This window comes from Malaya genurostris, chromosome 2, assembly GCF_030247185.1.
Source record: "Malaya genurostris strain Urasoe2022 chromosome 2, Malgen_1.1, whole genome shotgun sequence".
Classification (NCBI taxonomy): domain Eukaryota; kingdom Metazoa; phylum Arthropoda; class Insecta; order Diptera; family Culicidae; genus Malaya; species Malaya genurostris.
Window position 1 is genome coordinate 109,559,191 of NC_080571.1, and position 18,261 is coordinate 109,577,451.

The window sequence follows — 18,261 nt, forward strand, 5'->3', positions numbered from 1 at the left end:
ATTGTACTCAACAATAAAACAGTAACAACAAGTAACGAGAAGAAATCGTTTCACAAAATTTCACAAAGAAACAGAAATGAGCGAACAGGCTACAGTTACAGTAAACCACCTGCCCGCCCGAGAGTAATTTAAACTACCATGTTCTAAAGAACACAGGCGTAGGAAATTATACAGCAATTAAGATTCATTTTGACCGCTTGGAATTAAAAAAAAAACATAAAAAAAATTCACTACCTATTAACTGCAAAATTTAATGTCGCAACGATTTACCCACTCCAAGGGAAGGTATTCATCGAACAACGTATGTTGCTTAGAATTTTCTTTTGTGTGTTCGGGGAGAACAGCGTAGGAGTAGTGCCAACGGAAAATGCATGTTCTGCTCAAGAGAGTAAGAGTGAGAGCAATGTCCCACGAAAGGCTCATATTTTTGCTCTCTGCCAGCATACTGACAGCATCGACGATGGGGAAAATGAGAGTTCTCTCTCTCTCTCTCTCGCTCTCGTAGCTCTGGTGGTTAGCATCCTGCGACTGCACAAAGCTCAGCATATAGTAGCACTTTTCACGCAACAAGGATGTTAGTTTACGACGAGGTTTTGATTTCGAAGGATGGAAAAACCGCCGGCCGTTATTTTCACGTTCGGATAAAAATTGTGATGCGTGAAGAGGCAAGTTGCTTCCATGGAAACTGTTTATATCAAAGCACTACAAGTGGTGCACGAGCTCTGTTTGCGTACGGTCTGGCGGAAAAAAGCGTTTGTTGCCTTTTGTGGTCAACGTTCGCCGACGCTGCGGCTGGCGGGTAGAAAACTTCAATAGTTACGAAACGGATGTCTGGGAAAATTGTTGGAAAAGCGTGCGGTGTAATGTGATGACGATGTGATAATTATACTGTGCTGATAGTGCTCGGATAGCGGAGAGAGGATTATACTTGCATAGAATAAGGTCGAGGAGAGGAAAGAATTTCAAGTGAAGGAATTGTTTTAAAACATGTGTGACCTCGACCTACAAAGAAATTAACGCGGATATTGACAGCGTTGTTGGATGCTAGGACTAACCTGCTAGCGAGTAGCGTGGCATTCTAGCGAATATTTTATTTGCGTGACATCGAGCCTGAAGAGTAACAGTGCATACCAATGAATACATGATTAGTGCTGGCTGGTTTCAACTGAATCTACACTACCAGTGCTTCGCGGTATGCAAATGTTGTGGTTGGAATAGTGAATGACTATCGGTGATTTATATTGATTGTTAGTGTTCCTAATGCTGCGTGAACACCAAAGGAAGAACCGTACATTATAATCCGGATTTATTCATGCCGGAGGTTGAACCCGCGTATGTATATTCTATATGTGAACAACCGCATGGTTTCAGTTTTGTTGCCATTCAAAGTTTTATGGGCCAGGAATATCCTAGCAGTATGTGTCGGTGGGCCACTGAACCCACCCTGTTGCATTCAGCGGGAAAAAATAGCATTCACGTTATTACGATTTGACGCTGATGGAAGCAGGCACCGTGTGACATTGTTATGGAATAATCAAGCATGCATTAAGCATTGGTACGAAACCATTCTGCCAGCATGGAAAACAATAAGCGCTCCCGTTTTCCATGTGCATTTGGCGGTAACACTGCTAATAGTATTCTGCAAAATAGAGTGCAATGGTGTGAGACTAGTTTGTAACATTTTGAATGTGTGAAATGAATGCCTTCTTGTTCCAATTACATTTCGAAATGGTTTCAGCAATACAACTTGGAATGGCACGAAGCAAATTGTGGCATTGTTTGGAATAAAGAAAGAGTTTCCGCTATACAGTGGTTTGAATTGGCCATGAACTAGAAAATTGTATATTTTTCCAAGCTTTAATTTATTTCACGATTTTGATTAGCACTAATATTGGGGAAATATTGAAAACCGATGCTTTTTAATTTTATTGATTACTTGAAAACTGAATTTTTCTATACAGGGTCCGCCATGTAACTTTTTTTTTAACATGCAATAAAACACAAACGGTTCATCGGATTTAGAACTTTTTTTTTCATATTAAAGTACATACGGTCGGTCCAGTTTTTTAGTACATTTTCGATTGTATGCAGCTTTATTTCAGCTATGGCTGCACGAATGTTGTCCTTCAAGGCTTGAATTGTCTGTGGCTTGTTCACATAACACTTATCTTTGACAGCCCCCCAAAGATAATAGTCTAACGGCGTCAAATCACAGCTCCGAGGCGGCCAAACGACATCTGAATTTCGACTGATAATTCGATCTTTGAAGACTGTTCGAAAAAGATCGATCGTAGCGTTGACTGTGTGGCACGGAGCGCCGTCTTGTTGGAACCAAATGGTGTCCAAGTCTTCCTCTTCAAGTAACGCTCGCCATTGACCGTGGCGGCGCTCCTGTCTCATTTTCGTAGAAAAATGGCCCAATGATGCCGCCAGACCAAAATCCGCAACAAATCGTCACTCTCTGCTTCTCCATGATAACGTGCGGGTTTCCCGTCCCCCAGATGCGACATTTTTGATTATTAACATACCCGCCGAAATGAAAATGTGCCTCATCCGAGTAGATGATTTTTTGGCAAAAATCGGCGTCTTCTTCAAGCTGATCGCAAGCCCAGTTGGCCCGTTCCTCAAGCGTATACACAACCATTTTCGTTCAGCGGAAGGATAAAACTAAGTTTCTGTCAAATCAGAAGTGACATTAAGGTCACCAATGTCGAAATAACCGCTAGTTCAAAAAAAAAAGTTAAATGGCGGACCCTGTACATCTAAGTGCTTGAAACGTAGGGTAGTCACCGGAAGTGGATTTTCGGAATGGATCACATAGTTTTTCTTGGCATTAAAAATGCCTTACTCTTCACTATATGGGGCCGGGTGTCAATTTAAAGTTTAAAAAATAGTCGCGTAACCTTTTTGTGTCATAATTTTGAACGTTAATAACGCGGTCATTTGTTGATGGATTGTTATAATTTAACAACCAATCGATTCGGAAACTTTTAACTTAAACATGAATGACGACGTCGTTTCAGTATTTCAATAGTATACTATTTAAAAAATGGTTGGAATCGACCTATGCTTTCATCCACCAATCCCTGTTGTACAAAATGACGTCAACTTCTTGTTCGGCATAGGAGGCTTTGAGTCATGCATAAAAAACACCGTATCGTTATGCGTAGTATGAAGAGAAATCTATAAATATAGGCTGCACAATATTTCTTTGCCTAGTTGATGTTTGACTGTGAATGAAACAAGTAGCTCATCCAGTGAGCTGATGACTGGATTGTATATGCGTTCACTTGCTGGATTGTCGCTTTTGCATTATGTGTTGGTGAAATTTTCTGTTGTCTGCGCAACACCGTGTTCGCTTGAGTATCTTATTTATCATCTAGCTATTGAGGAACCGAATCAGCGTGGTTACAGATTCTTTTGAAATATCCCTTGTATTTAGCAAATTTTTGGTCGATTTTGCCATTAAAAATGCCTTACACTTCGCTTCCCGAGGCTGGGTGTCAATTTAAAACATGCAAAACTAATCGCGTAACATTTTTCTGCCATAATTTTGAACGCTTATAACTCAGTCATTTGTTGATGGATTTATTTAATTCAACAACTAATCGATTCGGAAACATTTAACTTAAACTTATGATATAACGTCATTTGAATACTTCAATTGCATACCATTGAAAAATTGGTTTGAATTGAGTATTTTATTTTGGTTCTCTGGTAACTATCAGGCCAATTTAGAATTATCGGCGATAGATTTTTCGGATCTAATTTGCAGCGCTTGTTCCTCGATGATTTGTTAATGGATTTTCCTAACTTAAATGATTCTAAAGCTTCAATACTGTAAGCTTAAAAATGTTTTAATTTGTCAACGGATCGGTTTGCATACCTAAATCTCCATTCCCATACGAACAAAACGTGACAATGTGACTGAACAAGTTGCTGTTCCACCAGGAATTAAACGCTTCAAAAGATTCAAAATTAAATTCTAAAACTTATCTTAAAGCGGCCCCTTCGGTTTAGTAGTATAAATGAGTTCCACAGGCTCACATATACAGTACAATTAGATGCAATATCATATAGTATCAAAGATAAACTCAAGGTAAGTTTACCTGCGATTTTACATGTATCGTTTGAATAGAAACCCTCGTAGAATTTGGTTAACCGCCAGTTTCAGTTCAATTATTATTTGCTTCAAAACAATAAGCGTCTGATGGCTACACGCGTTGTAACTATCACAATGTTCATTCATGTGTTAATAACATCAAGTTACAAAATGAACAAAATTTCGGAATTTTGGTGCATATCTGTTCCGTATATTCCTAATATGCCAAAGCGAAAATCAATGTAAGTAACTAAATATTTTATGCGGACTGTTTCACATGTTTTCTTCCTCGTATTGTTACCATATTATTTACCGACACTTTCCGAAGATTATCGACGATTTTGAAGGATTAATAAAATTACACCATTACTGAGATTACTGGTACAACATTCTCTTGGATCGATTAACTGTTTATAAAATTAATAAGTTCACCCAGTGAACGACCATTATTAGGTTAAAACTGGGGGTAAATAAACGATATAAATCAAATCAAATTAATAAGTTTGTACGTTTCTCGAAAACTATCATCATAAAATAAAATAATTTCATTTGTTCAGGCTTAAATCTTTAGGTTGTCTGTATCTAAAACTGAGCTTTCAAGTAACTTTGAAGTGTAGTGAAGTTTAGTGTATCATCATCATTATCATCTTTATTTTTGTATTTATTATGAAGACCCTAGAAACGATTCATTTTTAATGTTATTGTGCTCGGTCGTGTCTTGAATACAACCCTCTAATTTTTTGAACTATAATATCAATCGTCGCAACATACGGTTAAACTCTTTCCTCAAAATCCCTGTTGCTAAAACAAACTTTGGATTTTAATGAATCATTTTCCATTCGTCATTCATTCGTCATTCGTCACGCAACACTATAAAGCACCTATTTTTAAGATTTTTTTACCAGCTAGCTTTCATTGTGAATTGCGTGTTTCGAAATCATAGTTATTTATAGAAGTTAGTATGATAGATTAGATTACGATAATTTGTAAGATGTATCATTTGGATGAATGTAATTTGTTGGCAGAAAAGATGAGAAGGTTTTATGCCTGTTGGAGAAGGAGAATTAAAATCTCAGCTCTACTGGATTTTTATTAACCTGATTATAAATCATTATGCAAGAAAAGATGAAATGGAAAATGTTGGATGATGAGATTGAATTGCGACAATTATGAAATTTTTCTTAGAAGAAAGTTTCGTATTTTTTAACCTTCTCCTCAATGGTACTGGTCTACCAACTTATTTATCCTGAGACGTGTCTTAACACAACTTAGCACGCAATCCGATCGTTTAAATATCACCCACGTGTCTTCATATCACGGTAACAAATAAACGACTTTAGCCTTTGTCATATAGAAAGGTTATGCAATCACTATGAAAAACGATTTTTGAACCTAGTTTTATATACCATTGGACTCAGTTTATCGTGTACGCAAAATGTCTGTGTGAATATGTATGTAACGTTTTTCTGCACTAACTTTTCTCCCGTTCCGAAAATATAAAAGTAAAAAGTGCAAAAAATTGTTAAAATAAGTGCAACAACTATTCACGGAGATGGCCGAACTGATTTTCACAAACTTAGATCCAAAGAAAGGGTCTTGTGATCTTATACAAACTTCTTAAATTTTGTTTGGATATTGGTTCCGGAATTATGGGGTAAAATGTGCAAACAAATGAAAATATGCGTACTAATTTTTCTCAGAGATGGCGTGACCGATTTTTACCAACTGAAATAAAACTGAATGGTCTTATGGTCCTTTACAAAACTTCTGAATTCGACCAGAATCTAACTTCCGGCTCCGGAATTATAGAATGATTAGTGTAAAAAATTCAAATTCAAATTACTTACCCACGTTTCTCAAAGATGGCGTTATCGATTTTCACAAACTTAGATTTAAATTTGAATTCCATATGAATTTTACTTCCAGTTTCCGGTAAAGTGAGTTAAAAATTTTATAACATCACTGATTCCCGGTTTCCGATTCCGGAGACACCGGAAATAATGGACATATTTTCCCAAATAGATCTCTTTCACTTTTCTCAGCGATGGTTTGAGCGATTCTCACAAGCTTAGATTCAAATGAAAGGTCATGTGATCCCATACGGAATTTCTGAATTTCATCCGGATCCGACTTCCAGTTACGGATAGTTATAGTGTGTTACAAATTTCATAGCATCCCGATTAACAAGGGATAACAAAATTGTATCTGGGGTTGTTTCGTTTTTTCTATCTAAATTAGTCATAATCTTGGCCTCGTTAATAGTTGAAATAACAAAAATTATAACTTAATTGTTACAAATTTAGTACGACTTTTCAGCTGTTATTACCCATTTTTTGGGGGAAAAGGCTTTATCGTGCAAATCTAAAAATAGATTTCGCGTAGTAAGATGAAATTGCATACCTTTAGGCGATTTGATTTGTGATAAAAAAACATGAACAGTTCAGCGACTGGTTTCGAACCGGGAAGATTAGAGTTGCCAACATACGCTACGATTGTATCGGGGCATGAGAACCAACCGAGGTTGGGAGGATATATTGGCATCATATAATAACTAGTGTAAGTCCATATTGCTACAAAAATAATCTATCGCTCTCCACCTCTTTCGTCGTTTCCTTCCAACCGGCATAGGAATGACAAAGGCTCTATTTTAGAACTATGAGCAAGCTTTTTTTTGGTACTGAAGAATAGTTGTAAATGAACGGAAATGATTATCGTTATTCAAAAACTACTGAACCAATTTTTTTCAAATTTTGCACACACTTTCTACATATAAAAAAAACAGACCCCAACGTTTTCTTTTTCGTTGTTTGTTACTTTGGGGAGGTTTTACAGCTACAAAATGACGGAAAAATCGTAGTTTTCACTTTGAATAACCCAAAAATTTAAAAAAAACTACAAAAAATTAAACAGAAACGTTGGGGTCTAGAAAAACTTCTACTCTAACTATGGTGCGTTCATTTGTTCACTTCTGATTAGTCTGCGCTGAGATACAGTGGACACCGCAAATCATGATTTTTTTATAAGCGTTCTCAAAAATTCCTCTTCACCGACTTATTTCAGAATATTTTTCCACGAAAAAATTACAAAATGTTCTTCGAATGATGCTTTTTATTATGCAAAACATTTGAATTTATTTTGTTGAACGATAATTCTAGTAAAAATTCGCAAAACGATGATTTTTTTCATCGTTTAGAATCTACCCCATTAGGTATGTGAAATAGGAAAAAATGTTTGTTACTGCACTTTATTGAAGCATAGCATTTTTCGGATTGAAAGTCAAAAACATGATTGACAAAAGTGTTTGAACTCTTTTTTTCAATTCTCTAGTATAGTTCTACCTGATATGTAACGGCCCTTAATATAATATCTGGACTTGCTATAATCTTAATAAAATCTGAATGTTTGCTTCTGATTTGGAATCATATTTATAAGATTATGAGATATAAATATTTAGATCACATATAATTTGGTAGAGTCCTGTTATGCTCTGTTGATCGGGATCACTTAAAGGGACGATACAAAAAACGGTTAAAAAAATTTAAATCGATATCAAAATTACTCCAATCGGAAGTCATTATCAGTAAACGGCCAAACAAAGAGATTTCGGTTATTCGTTTAAGAATCGAAAAAAAATATTTTCCCTAGGCTTTGGATGATGAGCTACAGGGCGCGTACCCCCCTTTGGCGGATGGGGGTGGGAGTCAATTTATACTTTGTATTGACAAAGTCGGACCATACCGAGATCGATCGTTCGCTTATAAATGTAAAAGATGAAAATTATTATGTTGTCTGGATCGATCACGGAGTGGACAGGACTAATAATGCTTGAAATTGACAATAGGTCATTAGGTGGTTTCGAGCATTCTTATGCCTGGAATTGGTCACCAATTTGAATTATCTTGATCCAGTTGGGATGAATATTAATATATCATATTCGTCCTGAACTTGGTAAATAGGAGGAATAGGAGTAAATTGACATCTTATGAACCTTTAAGGAACTCTCAAACCTTTCCAATCCGGTTCGGTACTAGCATCTACAAGTTGCAATGACGGCGAAACTGTTTGATCAGGTATAAATACACGCTCAAATCGGGAAAGGTTTGAATGTACCTGAATTTCTCCAACTTTGACACATATTTCACCTTTTAATTGAAAGTGTGAGATGTGTGTTTCTGGAAGAGAGCGGTTCACGTGGACTATTTCATACAACAACACCTAGTATTTCTTTATGAAATACATGTAGTTCTTGTTTCCTGGATGCGTGCTCAACAATAGAAGGCCCAAAACTTAGTATAGACCTAAATTACTCAAAAGCAGTCAAAATGATTTGAAGAAAAAAAACTGTGATAAAATAACTAAGAGCTAGTGCAGCACAATTAAGCAATCCTTCCATTGTGTACATATAGCGTCTTTGATGGACAATCTAGTGTTAAATGCGCATCCTTACATTATATAACTTAACAAACTTACTAACACATGACTTTATTTTATTTTCATCACGAGAGACTATCGAAATAAAAGATTATAGACAAAAACGAAATGGAACGGAATAATCCTAGGGTGCCACAGGAATACCAAAACGAAATTGAACAAAAACCCAGAGCCCCAGTAAAACGACGGAAAATAGGTATTTTCATGTAATAACTCAATATAATATTAACTTTTGGTAAGTAACAATTTTTCTATTTTTATTATTACTTTTATTATTGTCATTATTGTTGTTGTTGTGTTATTATGAGTATTATTGTTATTATTATTGTTGTGATTTTCACTATTATTATTTTTATTGATATTATTATTGTTATTGTAATTATTATTATTTCTTTATTCTTGATAAATTATCAGCTTGAGATATTAACAGGTTTCTCCGGCATAGTCAAAAAACCGATGCAATGGGGAAAAGGAAATGTAACGTAACTTCGACAAAGATAGAAACAATCAGAACAGATTAGAATGGATAGTGTTAGTAGACCAAACATATCTACATTGATTTAAGAACCTTAAAATAATAATCGTAAGTACCGCTTCAGACATAAAAGACTATATAGGAAAGCAGGGCCAAGACCGAAGCGGATACAATGCGAAATTTTTCAAAGTCTCATCGACGAGGACATCTACGACACAGAAGTAGTTGGTAGGATGACAAAATACCAATACGACAGAGACGCAAGACTCAATGATTGACTGGTTACAGGGTGAAGCACACACTTCCTGTCCAAGTGACAAACTCTCTGGTGAACTTGCAATAGAAGATATTCGTATCTTTCGTTGCAAATTGATAACCGTAAAGGAATCTGTCACTTGGGTTACATGCTGGAGGGTTTCCTCCTTCGTTACTAGTGTTCATTTGGGCACTATAGCCTAGTTCGTCCGGTATGGAAAGTGCGGATCGTTGTAACCACCCCCCTCGACCAGAGTAGCCCATAAAGGAAAAAAAAGATCGAAAAAAAATTATTTTGAAGAATACCACAGTATTAGGTGGATTAAAACAGCTTTTTTCTGTTCTATCGTTTGTCCGATAAACATATTTGACGCAATGAAATCTGTACTATGTTCTTTCTGCTATGGTCATTTGTTAATAAGACCTGTATTTTTTTAACGATATTTTTACGTATTTTTCATTACCAGTTTGAATGATAACTTGAAATTTTAAACACTCTTCAGCCAATGATTCCGGAGCCGGAAGTCGGATCTGGATAAGATTTCGATGAGACCATAGAACTCAAGGGACCATTAACAGGGGAGTGGTATAGCAAAATTTTATTTGATTGGCCATCATAACGGTTTAAACCAGATGACCAAAATGACGGTTTGAACCGGAAGTCGAATCCGGATTCGGATGGTGATAAAAGAAACAGCTAAGACAGATAATTAGTTTCAATAAATTTCCCACAAAAGGTAATTATTTAAGCCAAAATTTGCATGTAAGCATGATTTTGAGTTCTTGTTTCTTTTTATTTATCAATTCCTCCTCAGTTTTCGCGACAAAATTGTTGGAGTAGTTCTTCAGAACTAATTGGCTCAAGTGGATCTTAAGCTTCAGGTTGGCACAGAAATTACCGATGGGATGCAACTGGGGGACGCGGGTTCGTCGACTTGGATACCAAATTGATACTCAGCCCCTCGTGGGACGACGCCAGATCCGGCTAGAACACCGCGCATTCGCCCTTATGATATTTCTTGATGAACGACGCAACTTTCGGTAGACATTTCGTACTATAAATTTTCCCGTTTACGGCCAGTCCGGAGCGAAAGAAGAACGGCCTAGCCATTCTCTTCTCGATAATTATCAGCCACAGCAGCATCTTCTTGGAGCAGAATTTTGTGGGCGAAAGAAAATACGATGTATCCTTCCAGTCGTTGCCATCCAGGGTGAGATAGGTCTCGTCGTCCATCATCACCGCCACGTTACGGTTCGCCTGGAAAATCGAGTTGACCATCCTACCGCTGCGTCATTACCTGCAGCACCGAAATCAGTGGACGCGACTTCCACTTCCTGACATGTATGTTCATGTTTGCCAGGTACTTTTTCACAATTTGGCCAGTTGCACCGACCTCTCGGCCATCGGAGCGCACGTTGCGATGTAACCACTTTTCCCTCGGTCTACCTCTTCAGCCTCAGAGTTTCTTGTCGTTCAGGGCCATCGGCCGTCCTGAACCGGGCTTTCTTACGATGCTCTGGTTGTTGTCTAATAATTCCAAGATGTTGTAAATTCCCAAAGAACGTATCCACAAAGTGCCGTACGATGTCCGTTTTCTACACGGCCATTCCTTGAGCGCGCACACTTCTGAACGGAGTTGCTTCACTGTTTTTGTCATCACAGTTTGAGTTCGACTTTTATAGCTGTCAAATTTTGTCTGCTGACTCATGGGTTACTATGATTGATGCTGCATGAATAGTCTCGTCAGTGCGGATAAACTCATTAAAAACCGGCAATCTTTGCTCATTATTTTTAATCAAACGTTTTATTACCATACTTACCTCACCTATCAACCTAGTCCTGTTGTGTTCTTTGCTGTATGTAACAAATGTTTCCATGTAGCTCGATCCATGGCCACTCTTTGCAGCCGCTCAAGGCCCGGATAGCTCCTAAATCACTAGGTGTCCGTCCGGCATCCTAATGTGGTTCTCTGCATTCCGCCGCACCTTGCTTTCGAAAACACTAAGCGCGCGTTGGTCCTCTGCCATCATAGTCCAGGTCTCGTAGCCATAAAGAACAACCGCTCTAATTGGCGTGTTGTAGAAGGTCAGTTTCGAGCGGTAGCTAACTTTATCTGATCGAAGGGTCTTTCTGAGTCCAAATTACGGAAAACTTCCTGATAATAAACGCCTCTGAATTTCTTTGCTTGTATCATTATCAACGGTCACCTCGATATCGTCACCGTCTATCAATATTCGTACGTCTAGCTTCAGTTTTCAGTCCGATGTATGTTTCCTAAATCTTCTCAAAGTTACGTGTCACAATATCAACGTGAAGCCAAAATGCTATTCCAAAAAAGCTAAAATGCTAGTTCACCTTACCGTAGTCTTCTCCGAGATTCGAAGGGACTCTAGATACTCGGACGTAGCACATCACTCGATTCATCGTAGCCTTGACCAATCGGTTCAGTTTATACGAAAAACCGTATTCGTGCATAATCGGCCATAGCTGTTCTCGATCGATTGTATCGTATGCCGCTTTGAAGTCAATAAATGAGTGATACAAATACCTCAGCTTTTGGACATAGACGACGGTGAAGGATTTGGAAGAGTACCTTGCTGGCGGCGTTCAGAAATGTGATTGCGCAGTAGTTTTTTTTTAGTTTTTTCGTCTTTTACACATTTTACCCTGTGACTATGAAATCTTTATATGTTCATAAGAATCGGTAAAGCAATTTATGAGAAAATCGAGGAAACTGTTTTATGCATATTTTACTCCGCTATTTGCACATTTTATTCCGATACCCGGGAACCAGAAATCGAATCTGGACAAAAATCAATAGTCGATTATGGGACTATAGGAACTTTCATTCATAGCTACATTTATTGATATCTGTTGAGCGCGCATTACCCCCCCCCCCCCCCCCCCCGTTACTTCGGGATTGAAAGCCGGATTTGAATAAAAATCAATATGCAGAGCAATGAATCCATCAGGAAATTGCTCCCTAACTTTTTGTCATTTACTGAACTGAAAAGGAACAATAAAAATAAATTTCGACGAGATTGACCAAATTATGATCTTTGCCAAAAACAGCAAAAAACATTTAAAGGAAAGTCCAATACGTTTGCTTCAGGAGTCAGAGCTAATTGGCTCAAGTGGCACATTGTTCATTGTTAGTTGGTACTATCAATTATATTTTTTAAAAACCTGTTAACTTTCATTCAATAGGCACACATATTTTAACACTGAATTCGAAAGTGGATTAAGCAAAATACGACAACAAATTAAAAATCACTCAGAGATGACAGATTAAATTAGTAGTGTTTATTAAGAAAGTGCGACAAACAAAACGTTAACGTAAAATTGATTTTGTACATTTTAACAAAACTTTGAATATTAGCATAATCATACTGAACAGTTGTGGTATCAAGATTTCCAGTGAATTCGTGTAAACGTCATCCCTGTTTATTACCACAAAATCATCGAACCCAATCAAATGTCACTTTGCCACATCGAGACCTACACGCGAAACATATTTGCGATAGAAATGACAATTGTACTACACTGAAAATCGAGTTTTCTCTCTACATTTCTCATATAGAACGGCTATGCAATCACTGTGAAATCCGACTTATGAACGGAGGACCAAAAGGGCCTAGTGTTATATACCATTCGACTCAGTTCGTTTAGATCACAAAATGTCAGTGTGTACATGTATGTTCTTTAGAAATCCCCGAGAAGTTAATTCAGGATCCGACTTTCGGTTGCGGTATTACAGCGCGATAAATGGAAAAATTTCACTTTCATCAGTATTTTTACGCAAGTGATGCGAAACGAGGTGCAAATTTTTATAGAACTTCCTGATAAATTCATCTAGTTGGAAGACTTTGTTAGTTAGTCGATATATAAATCTACTTTGGGACTACTGGTTACCGGTTTCCGCTTCCGAAAGCACCGGTAATAGTGAAGCTCTAAAAACGGAACTCACTTCGATTGCTCAGCAGAAATGTGATTTTTGAATGATTTGCACAAATCATAATACAAATTAAAGATCTTATTGTCTCAAAAGATACTGTGCAATACGATAAGACTTCTGGTCCCAAAATTAGATAGCGATAAGTGTCAAAACTTTTAAACTTTCATACAAAATGATGCAAAAACGGGTACAAATCGGTACGTGCTGGTACGGAAGAAAAAAACAACACCGCCTAGCACACAACGTGCTTCGCTCAATTTTCTATAGCGAGCAGGGTTGCCACATTTAAATCTATATTAACTTGACATAAATGCTTACAAATTGAAAAGGTTATGGTAGTTTATACCCGGAGAAAGTTTTTGATATCATACAATTTTAAAAGAAAAACCCTGTTTTAATCCACCTAGTGGTGTAATGATGCCTTTCTCATGTACAATATTGTGGTATTCTATTTAAAAATTTTCTCTTCAATTTTTGAAAGAAACCAAGAGATTGTTTGGGCATTAACTAGTATAACATACAGAATAAAACAGTGCTTTGATTGCGTAGGTCATCCTTAAGAAAACGAAGTGGGTTCACAATTATATGCACTTCCGGCACCGGAACCCGAGAACCGGTATAATCAAACTAACGGGCGGTCCTAACGGCTATAAAAATAGCCGCATACAAAATTTTAATGTCGATTATTTCATTTCGGATTTGCATTTCATTGAAAGAAACTATCAGGGTGCTGTACGGGATTTATTCCTACCTTTCAGAAGGACCAAATTCTTGGAACTTACAACGATATTAAACACTGTTCGGAACATTTTCCTCGAACGATTTGCTGTACAGTAGCATTGCATGTACATTTTGTTCTCTTCCTCAGCATGTACATTTTGTTCTCTTTCTCGGAACGCGTTCTGATTGGCTGGTGTTGACATGGGTCAAATGAGACAGGTTTTTCAATTGTGTACTATTGAAATACTTTAATGCTTTTACTATGCACGTTTAAGTTGAAAAATTTCGATTCTATTGGTAGTTAGATTATATAAATCCTTTCACAGATCACAGAGCTATGAGCTTTAAAATACAAATACGAGAAAGGCAAACGCGCCTTATGAATAATCCTCTTTGAAACTCGTTTATATCAAACATTTCAGAAAAGTTTAATTTTGAATTATTTGAGATTATGTCACAAAACTGAAAATTTTAATATAAAATTGTGATCATATTTCCGATGGCATATAGCAAAAATTATGTTGATTCGTTAGATACAACAATAGATATTCACGATCAAAAACTTATCACTCTCTCAGAGGGTAAATTTTGAAAAGGCGCCCAATAGTAAAGTAAGTCGTATTCACAACAAATATACTAACTTAAATCAAATTCTGCTTAAAAATGATTTCGTGTATGGAGGGTTGGGTGTATTGAAAGATAAATTCAATAGTATCATTTAAATATAACAAAATCACGATAAGAAAAGTATCGGTAAACCAACCGATCATTTTATATGAATCTCCAGAAGAAACATCGTGGGATTCAAGTGCGAATGGAATAATTTATTCACTGGAATTTACAACACTAAAAACAAGTAAACCAATACATTTGTCAATCGAATCTGTTGCTTGGTTACCCTACATGTTCATACAGGTATTCAAACAGCTCTATACAAATGTTGGCAAATCCGGCTTTTCGAATGCGTCATGCACCGTGAAGCATTCTGCTCTGCGTCGCATTCCCTATAGGAAGATAGATTGCACCTATCGGTGCGTGCATTTATTTTGTTTTTATTTGCATTTATACCGCATATGGCACTATTTTGTCCGCATTTTATCACAAATATTTGGAATTTTATTGCGGTAAACATTGGAATTGGAACGTAACACATTTGACATTTATCACGCAAGTGATGCTGCCCGAGAAGAGTTGAAATCAATTAAGCCATGTTCTACGTATTTCAGATTTGCTAGTTTCCGGTGAGACAGCATTGTCCGGGATTTATTGTGCTAGTGTCACACGGTTTTAGTGCTCGGAATCGTTACTGGCAGGGCAGTGTGCTCGCATGCATAAAAATGCCATAAATTCATACATTATTTTTCCCACTCTCGCTAGACGGTGCATCCTACGATTTTCTGACCATTTGCTCACTGCTGGAGAATAAGCGCACCGGGTTAGCCATTCCGTATGTGTTGCAATCTCGTGTTCCGAGACCATTTCCGTTACCTGGCATCTAGCATCCATCACGATTTGCCATAGAGATAGCACAAAAAAAAGTTCCCACGTGCAAAAAAATAAGCAGTACACGAACCATCTCATAACATGGAAATACCATTGCAACATCCTTCAGACCTATCCTAGCATCCCTTTTTCATATAGCGCCCAAGGTGAAGCACTGACCGCCACACATGTCGTCGTATCTGGCCATTCGGTGCCGTGCCTGCTATTGCTACTGTCGGATCCACCTTGGATAAGCCTCGCATAGGATTAAACACTAAATTCTTCTTTTCATAAAACACAGACACACACCAGCACACACACACACACACACACACGAAGGGGACGTTTCCTGCTTGACATCACAAACAAGGAGTGGGAAAAAAACGTACGAAAATTTGCCATCCCAACCGTAGCACGAGCATAAAACGAATACTCTTATGCTTAATTGCGCGCTAAGCTCGGTGTAATTCCGCATGTCTCATTCAAGACATTTTCCGAAACTATGATGTATTGCTAGAAACGTTGTATTTCAGTTTTTTTTTATTCTCACATTTTTATTATTTCGGTGTGGTTTCACGTATGGATCTAGTTTCGTAGGTAAGTTTGTGACCAGTTGTGGTGTCATTTTATCTCTCCGGTTCTTAGTGACCATAGCCGAGCACAGTGGTGAAACCAAAATTTGGAAGTATCGAATATTCCAGAGTATTGCTACCTTTCTGTACCTTTACTAATCCGCATAGATCCTAAGAGATGTACACAAAAATACTGCAAAACTTTCTTTTGTGTACACTTTTCAGTTGCTGTTGAAAATTGACGAAATTTTGGATAGAACTAATTTAGAGTGTAATGTTTACACGTGCAAAATTTCATCCCAATCTTTCAAGTGATTATCGAGATGTCTTTGAAGCAAGAAGTGCTTTGACAAAAAATATGGAAACATTTGTGAAAAATTCTGACCAGCCCCACAGGTGTCCAGTGTGATAAAATCCTTCCCGAAGACTAAGCGGTGAACTGGCAGCGTTAGGCATATAATGAAGCGGATCGGAATCCATGTTCTCAAGATATTATTATTATTATTATACCGTTTATTTATCCCCGGTTTTAACCTAATTCTGGTCGTTCACCGGGTTTGTAACAGTTTGGGGTCGGGATTTGGGGGTGGTTGGGAAGTATAAGGTGAGGGATTTATAGGGAAGGAGGAGTTTTTACATCGAGTCAGTACATTACATGTTATACATTTCATAGATTTGCTAAGCTTAAGGCAATGTTCTCAAGATACGGAAAGCATTTAACACAACCATAGAAAGCTGTTCCGAGAAAGTTTGGTGCAGCCAAAATGCGACGTAATGGACGATGAGACGTACATTAAAGCAGACACTAAGCTGATCTTCGGCTTGCAGTATTTCGTCAACTAGTTGTGTTAGAAGAAGTTTCAGAAGAAGAAAGTCAGCAAGCCTTACATAATGACCGACATCTTCCGAAGCGTCTGTTGTCCCTCTCCCAGTCCCACGAAGATGATACTTTATTTTGGCCGGGTTTGGCATCGTACAATTATGCGACGTCAATGATGGAATGGTCGTCAAAACTTCACCTAATAGAAAAACTTGGGACGATTATAAAGCCCCGAAAAATAGAGACGGGTTTGAAAAAAGAGTGGATGGAAGTACGTAAGAAAGATGACGAAATAATTGCACAGGATTTGATTGGTAGCGCTAAGCTCAAGGTGCGGACATTTCACCGAGTATAGGGGTTGTGAACCTTTTACACCGAAACCTCCATTAACGAACTAAACGGGGGTTCGTAAAAAGAGGTAGTTCGTAAAAAAAATTTACGTTATTTGGGATTTGGTTCGTAAAGAAAGTTTACGTTATTTTAAATTGACTTCGTAAAAAAGGTTTTGTCTAATGAATGTGGAAACCGCCCACCATATGACTATTTTCGGAACGGATGTGAAGAGTAAGGTTGATGTCAGAGTGACTTCCGGACTATTGATATTCCTTGAAAATACTCACAATATAAATATTTTCAGAGCATATTTGGTATGTAGGTGCCGAAAAAAAGATATTTGTGGTTGTTCTCAAATCCAATTCTTTCCGAAAATACCCATATTGTAAGGGTTTTCAAGGATATAAAAAACCTAAAGTCTCCATCTTGGATTTTAGAACCACCTACAACAGGGCCGGTGAAACATGTTAAGCCCAGGTGGGTAATTTTTCGTACCGGGACAAAGACATCATATTAACTTGATATCCAGCTCTCACATTTCACGAACAAATCATTGGCAACATCCCTTTTTGTGAACATGGCACCCTCAGGTGAGTCCGCATCGAATCTCATACATAGAAGTAGGGAAGAGAAATGTCAAATTCGTGCGCGCCAAAATAGTAGCACAGCGCACCCATACAATTGACATGATATGTTGAATGTGATGCCGTGCGATGGCGTTGCTGAACTGAAGATTGATTTCGCTCCAAGCTGACGGGGTCTGACAGGGGGAAACGACCCACCATTTCGAAGTATTAATTTATTAAAATTTTGTTTCGGTAGAACTTTGCATGGAACGCGAAAACTCGAAATCTGAAGCGTTTTAGGTATTTTGTCTTGATACAAAATTGCGCATATGACATAAAACTACTGTGGGGTTGTTCGAGCTGTTGATGTAGGACTACATAACTAGTTTCAAAATCACTGATGGAAGGTGCTGAACTCGTTCATCCAGTACTTCATAATCGAAAAGTAATGCCTTGGTATTACATTCTTATTGGCGTTCTCGCCAGATTTTTCTCGCTTCGTCAGACACTCTAACTAACCAGATCTTTTGCCAGATTTTCCCAGATTTT

General features: G+C 37.6%; 1 protein-coding gene across 4 annotated transcripts in view; it reads left to right on the forward strand.

Annotated features, from left to right (window-relative positions):
• Window positions 1-584: 584 nt before the first annotated feature.
• Window positions 585-18,261, forward strand: part of LOC131432221 (lachesin) — a 306,432-nt gene continuing 288,755 nt past the window's right edge. For 3 of the 4 annotated variants that reach the window (XM_058598359.1, XM_058598358.1, XM_058598360.1), the window contains exon 1: window positions 585-1,332. The gene's annotated coding sequence lies outside the window, so the exon portion shown is untranslated. Of the gene's footprint in view, window positions 1,333-1,406; window positions 1,556-18,261 lie in introns of those variants that run through there. The other variant, XM_058598362.1, reaches the window with a different exon arrangement.